The sequence below is a fragment of the Dipodomys spectabilis genome, unplaced genomic scaffold (assembly GCF_019054845.1).
Source record: "Dipodomys spectabilis isolate Male_0828 unplaced genomic scaffold, ASM1905484v1 ptg000575l, whole genome shotgun sequence".
NCBI classification, from domain to species: domain Eukaryota; kingdom Metazoa; phylum Chordata; class Mammalia; order Rodentia; family Heteromyidae; genus Dipodomys; species Dipodomys spectabilis.
In genome coordinates, this window is record NW_024871252.1 from 1,111,108 (window position 1) to 1,118,356 (window position 7,249).

Consider the following 7,249-nt stretch of genomic DNA (forward strand, 5'->3'; position numbering starts at 1 on the left):
CTTTCCATACTGATACCTGACAATAGTCCCTAATTCATGTACTTTACCTATGTTAGGATACTGCGTTGAAAAAATGTTTTGTTCATTAGGTCACAGCAATTAATGCCAGGAATGTGCTTAGATGTCAGGTGAAGATTAATTCTGGAAATTCAAAGATTCCAAGCTTTTGAGTAGGGTCACTGCTAATCACAATGAGAAGGATAGTCTAAGTGAGATTTGGAAACTGTTTTGGCCAGTCATCGCACCAATAAAGCAGAGGCTAATTATTAGTTGTGACAAAAGTGAAAGAATAACTCCAGATGGAATGAAAAAATGATAGTAACTAAGGTATAGCAAAAACCTTTCTAGGGAACCATTTTTGGTTATTGAAGAACGAGTTATCAACTAAGCATATGCCTCATTGCCTTTAGCATTCAAAATTTCCTATGCTAGTTCTTAATCTCTGTGTGATAAATGTATCTCCTTCTATGCTGTTCTTTTATACCTGATCTCCTTTACTTTCTAAAAATATGTCTTTCTATATTTCTTTATGAGCATTTCCTGATACTAAATACACCTACAAAGAGGAAAGAGGATGTTAATTTAAGAGTCCAATAGCTCATGAGTCATTAATGTAACAAAATGGAAAAAGGGGGCATATTTATTGCTACCTCAATTATTCTGAAAAGCTGTCACAACATTTGGTTCAGATTTCTTTCATTCTTTGTCTACATAGTGACATAAAATGCATATAAATGCAAATATGAGCCGGGTGCTGGTGGCTCATGCCTGTAATCCTAGCTACTCAGGAGGTTGAGACCAGAGGATTGTGTTTCAAAGCCAGCCTGGTCAGGAAAGTCCATGAAACACTTATCTTCAATTAAGTCCAGAAATCCGGAATTGGTGCTGTAGCTAAAGTGGTAGAGTGCTCAATTTGTGCTGAAGAGCTGAGAGACCGTGCCCAGGATCAATGTTCAATCCCCACAACCAACAAAAAAGTGCAAATATGGCTTTAAGTTTCCCCCAAAGGAATGATGAAGTCAATAGTAATCGTCCCAAATGATTTAGTGGTGCACTTACTTTTGCTGAGATATTTGTTATGTTTTTTTGCTAAACATATTCTTTTCTTTAAAAATTGTCAATATTAGCTTTATAATAAACTTCATCTAATATTTTTTGGTTCAAAAGAGAAGTACATACAATTGATGTCACTTAGTTTTCTTACTGTGTTAGTTCAAAGCCAACCCAGGCAAGAGAGTCTGTCAAACTCTTATCTGTAATTAAACACCAAAAAAGACAGAAGTGGAATTTTGGCTCAAGTAGTGGAGTACTAGCGTTGGGCCAGGTGGGAAAGAAAGACAACTCTTCAGGGACAGGGGCAAGTCTCTAAGTTCAAGCCCCAGAACCAGCACAAACTAAACAGACAAGCAAACAAAACAAACCCTGGGTATTTCTTTGGGACTCTCCTTAAAATAATGGTTGTCTGAGAAGAGGCTGCTTTTGCTGATCATACTCATTGGATCCTATTTTGGAATCCTTATTGCTATGGAAAACTCAGGACCAGACTAAAGGAATTGATAACTGATTCCTGCAACAATAGAATCATCTCAAGAGTGAAATATCCATCCATAAGACACTTAAAATGTCCATATCTTTGCTTCTTTGCAGTAGAACACTTTTTTTTTTATTGTAAAGCTACTATACAGAGGGTTACAGTTACATGAGTGAGGTTATGAGTACACTTCCTCTTGAACATTGTTACCCCCTCCATTATTTTCCCCCTACCATCCCCTCCCTCCCTCCCTTCCCCGAGTTTCTTTTTTTTTTTTTGATTGTGATTAAATGATTACATATTTTCAAAGTCACAAGTTCATTCTAACTTCCCTGGAGCAAATTGTCTACCACAGTCTGTAATATATAACAGTGTTCACATGTTATATACCATATTTGTGATCAGCAGCATGAGGATATTTAGTAGTGGTTCAACCAGATGAGCGGGAGTTCTTTGTTTCTTAAGTCCTGTTAGTTTTGTCGTATCACCTAACCTTTTGGATTTAGCATCCACTTATGAGGGAGACCATGTACCGTTTGTCTCTTCGTGCAGTAGAACACTTTTAAAACAAAGTTACTTCCTTTTGTTCTATGCTGGCCTTCAAATGGCATATTGTTTCCTTTTGTAATACTCTCAGACAGAAGTTTACAGAGGAGGTTTATATGAGTAAAGGACACACTCAAAAAATCAGGGACAGAGTTTCCTTCCAGCCTAGGATCCTTTTCTTATACAGCAAAGAAGAAAGCAATAGTTAACTTCAACTTTGTCATTTCTCTATGTTCAATTCCTCTCCTGGGATCAGTTTCCACATCCATTAACAGTTACTTCCAGTAACAATTTATGGTGCTGCTCCAGAAAAAAAATGAATGTTTTCTGGCTTCATTGATATAGCACAAGGACACTTTTGGACATGAGGTAACACGTGTTTCAGAGACAGCTTAGTAAAGAGAAATGAAATTTAAATTGCTTATAAATACATTATCCATGAGAACATTTTGTTCAAACTTCTTATGTGCTCTGTAAATTAAGGTGAATTTTAAATAGGAAGAAGGTTCTCAGATCTTTTATTGTGAGTCTATGTGCTGTGCATTAATTTCCCAAGTGTACATGAGTTAACAGTAAGAGAAACAATAGCAATTATAGGAGAAAAAGAAGTTCTTTGTTTATGTATAAGTGTTCAATACAATATAGAAGACGCTACAAATAAGAAAACATTGAAACAATAAAGCCAAGTCCAGTATGTAGATTTATGGGAGTGAAATAGAGAAAGCATTATTCCTAAGTGGAACATGAAGCATGAGGCCACTCCCTTTCTAAATCACGCTTGCTAATCATGTAAATGTGCAAAAAGGAGAATGGAAGAATGATTCTGTTTCCAATGCAAGTCAGATATGGGAGAATAGACTTAACTGGAAAAAAAGAGTCCATCTTGAGAGAACAGGAATTATAATAGGAATGAACCTGGTGGCTAAGATCACAATCTTTTTCATTCCTTTTCTTATATACTTTTGTTGTTGTTCTTCTTGTTGTTGTTGTTGTTGTTATTGTTCGTGGCACCTGAAATATGGGACAGGGCGCTGTCCCTCTGAAACACAGCTCAAGGCTAGTGCTCTTCCACTTGAGCCACAGTGCCACTTCCAGTTTTCTGGTAATTATTGGAGAAAAGAGTCTCCAGGACTTTCCTACCCATGCTGGCTTTAAACCCCAATCCTCAGATCTCACAACAACTTGGTTTATGATCACATTTCTAACAGTGAACACTCAGGATATGTAATGTATATGTTCATCTACCTTTATATGAATTCTTGAGTCAAAAATCTGGGCTACAGGTTAGACTTTACACTCACAAAAGTGTTTGAAGTTTGAAAGTTGATACTCCTGGAAAAATAAAACCTAAGAATGTAAAGGAGTCTGGGAAGTTCAATTTACATCCAGCTTGGACAGTATAGGCTTTGAGACACTACATATAATTAACCAGCCAAAAGCTGGAATACCAGTCACGAGCAAGATTGCTGAATAACAGCTTTAGGATTTTTCATACATACATACAAACATACATATACACACAGAGGCACTTATAGGTGCACACAAAAACACACAAATGAAACAACTCTCAGAATATGTAGAAAAGTTAGAAAACAATAGAAAATAGGTCCTGAGTACGACTAGAATCAAGTGATAATTTTTAATATTAGAAAGCCCTCAAGTGAACTTTCCCCCAAAGTTGAGAATATTACATAGATAGGGACCAGAGATGTAAGAGAGTCAAGTAATCATTATTAACGGGATAGGATCCTTGGTGGAATGAATCAGGGAACCTTGCAGGTGCATCTGAAAATGCTCATATCCTGTGTCAAATGTAAAAACATCTTTGAAAATAGTACATAAACAGTCTGAGCAATCAGTCTAGTGGATAAGATCATAGGAGAAGTTCAAAATTGCTAGTCTGTTTCTAGATTAAATAAACAAACTATGGCAGGGCAATGTGATACAAGCCTGGAATTCTAGCACTCAGACAGGAGATTAGATAGTGGAATTACATAACGATACCTTCCCTGGACCAGGTAGAATAATTTTGTCTCAGTAAAACAAACCAAACAACAAGAAAGAATACACAGTTCAGAGTTTGGGCTAATTTTGTCATTATGTTTTGAGAAGTCAAGTTTCAGAATGAATGCAACTCATATATATCCTCACTTGCGTTTTAAATGCTCTCATCATTACAGAACATTCCTAGATGCAAAATAGCTCATGATTCCGATCCAAAAATTTGCAAAAGTAAATAAGCATCATTCTGTTGGATTCCAAATAAATGTTGAAGGATTACAAAAGCTTAAGTCTGGAGAAATAGCAAAGTTCGTCTAATGTGGGACTTTGTAGACCTTGTTAAATTAGAATTTAGGTTTAAAATATATTTTTTGGTTTTATTTGTAATTTCATATTCCATAGGATACTACAAAATTCTTTTTAAGGAGAGGGATTAATTCAAAAATTCACAAATGATTCTGGCATTCTATTTGCCTAGATATTCTTTCAAGAGTGTTATAATTAGAACATAGTTATTAGATAATTCCCACAGGTCATGTACACCTTGTTAATGTGAATAATCTACACAGAGTTGCCAACAAATGGATGACATTAATTTATATATTTAGAAAAAACAATTTTTAAGGGTTTGGTTTAATATGATATGAAGAGAGTAATTGTGTGACATCTTCTTTCTTCTACCTATATGTAACACAGGAAGCCATTTCCTTATTTACGTGCCTCTGTATACATGGAGAAAAATGCTAGGTTTGGGGTTTGTTTTCAATTTAGTTTTTGTTTTATTGGTTCGTCCTAGAGCTTGAACTGTTGGCCTGGACAGAGTCTCTGAGCCTGTTTATGTTCAAGGCTCGTGCCCTACCACTTCAACCTCAGTGCCATTTGAGTCTGTCTTTTGTGGAGAAGTTTTTTGGAGATAAGATTCTAAGAAACCTTCCTGTCTGGGTGGGCTTTGAACCATAATTTTCCTATCTTAGCATCCTGAATATCTATGATAGCTAAAAAAGTATAAATATAAATAATATTTGCACGTGTTGTGATCCCAAGAATACCAGTGGTGGAAAAATAATGCAGCTCAGTTTATTGTGGTGTTCTTTTCAGAACAAGGAGGGCGTCACATTAGCAGAGGTGTAGTATTTTGTCAAAATAGAGATAAGGTATTCATGATATGAATTAAGTAATTTTAAAGTGCCCCTTACAAGTTTGAAACTGTTAGCCTATGATGACTTTATGGCATAAATCTTGGGATTAATGGTCATAGAAATAATCACTTTCTCTGATAAACAATTGCTAAGTTCCCTTGCATTTCACAATTGCTTACTGCTAATTCCTGCATCTAAAGGAATTGGGGCCCTGAAATATAGGAAATGACAAATTGAGATGGGTCTTCAATTACTTTGTGTTGACATGTTGCGTGGGCCTTGGTAAGAAGTCTTGCCCTTGTTATCTGATGATGCAGGTACCTGGGACCTGGGATCCTATGACCCATGGGTCCTGCAGAAGAATAATATGCTTTAGGCATCTTAGCAAAATTTGTGCATAATCAGTAGGAATGCTTCAGAAATATGGAGAAAAAGTTTGGGACTAGCGAGTTAAAACAATAAACAGAGCAGCAGAGTAAAATTCATTATAGATTAGAGGAAAACATTTTTTTACCATGTGAATTCAGAAGACCTAGAACAGTTAGAATGTATCACAAGTTTATACTAAAGACATTGCATTGATACTTTTTTATATTCTAATATATTTTTTAAACCTAATTGTTTATATTCCAATCCTATTTATTGGAATAAATATCAATTTATTTGTCAAATTATCAACTAATTCTAGTAAGTTTCATTGTGTGAAATATAAAATTAGCACATATAAATATAAAATATATAACTATATTTAATATAATTAAAAGGCACACGTTTTGCATTGTTCTGTTGTAGTTACTGTATCAAAGGCAACTCTGTTATAAAGTATTATTCCATTTTCTCTGCCTCAGTGTTTGATAGAGTTAGACCTAAAACTTTACCATTTGTAGATTTACAGCATGTAGGCAAGGGGAAACACTGTGATTAAAACATTATCAATTTAATGCCTAATAATGAGGAGAAACATATGGACTTCTCCTGCAACTATGAAAATATTTGGTGATAAAAAGGCAGTAGTGTAAGTTCCTGCCTGGTTGGATGGTAGACAATCCAGGACATTAAGTAATCATGCATATGAACAATTTTTTCACCTTCTTGGCTTTAGTTACTGTTGAAATGGAAGGTATAATAAAAATTATATTTTGATAAAATACCTTCTAGTCTGAACAGTTCTGTTTGAACTGTTCATCTCTCTATCATCCCTTGTAACCAAGATTAGTTTTGTTCAAGTAAGACAATTTACGTTTTCAGGGTAAGATATTCTGGTTGGTCTGTTCCCACATGGAAGAAGGGTAAAGGCTCAGGTAGACATTTGTACCAGTAACACCTCATTTGGGAAAATGTCAGCTGAAGAAGTTTAAAAGTAGCTCTTAAGCAATGCTTACTTTGAATTCATTAGGTCCACAAAGCTAATTCAGTTGGATAAATAAGTACTTGAAAAAGCCACCACCTTTAGACCTATCTATAAATAATTGAGAGTACGATAAAATTCCAAATAAAAAGACTTGATAGTCATTGACAAAAAAAATTTGCAAATATGAACAATCGACTGATCAATATAATTTTTCCAATATTCACAGAATTTTAGGGAAATAAGATCGATAACATTGTTAGGAACAAGAAGGTTTCCTTGTTACAAGTAGGCACCCATAGATATAAGCCTGTATAAAGATTGCATCATTAACAACTTAAATTTAGAGGATACTACATGCATCAGCAGCAAGTATACTCAAATTACAATACAGAGATTAACATGGCACTTGCAAAAGGATAATATGAAAATTTGAGAAGTATTCCATATTTTTCATTCTTCAGATGCAAGAAATGAAAAACAGTTATTAAAAGGTTGATTACAAAATTACAAGTGTAACAATACATGTAATTCATAGAATTAAATTTAGTTTGACATCAGTGTATTAAATCTTCAGCTCAGAAAGGCGTTTACATAGCATAAAATTTACAAAACTTCAAATTAGACAACATTGTCATTTTATCCCAAAGAAAAATAAAGACCTAGAAAAAATAAGGAATCAAA

The 7,249-nt window shown here is 34.7% G+C and overlaps 1 pseudogene; it reads left to right on the forward strand.

Annotated features, from left to right (window-relative positions):
- Positions 1–6,922: 6,922 nt before the first annotated feature.
- LOC122100348 lies at positions 6,923–7,019 on the forward strand (annotated as a pseudogene).
- Positions 7,020–7,249: the final 230 nt, after the last annotated feature.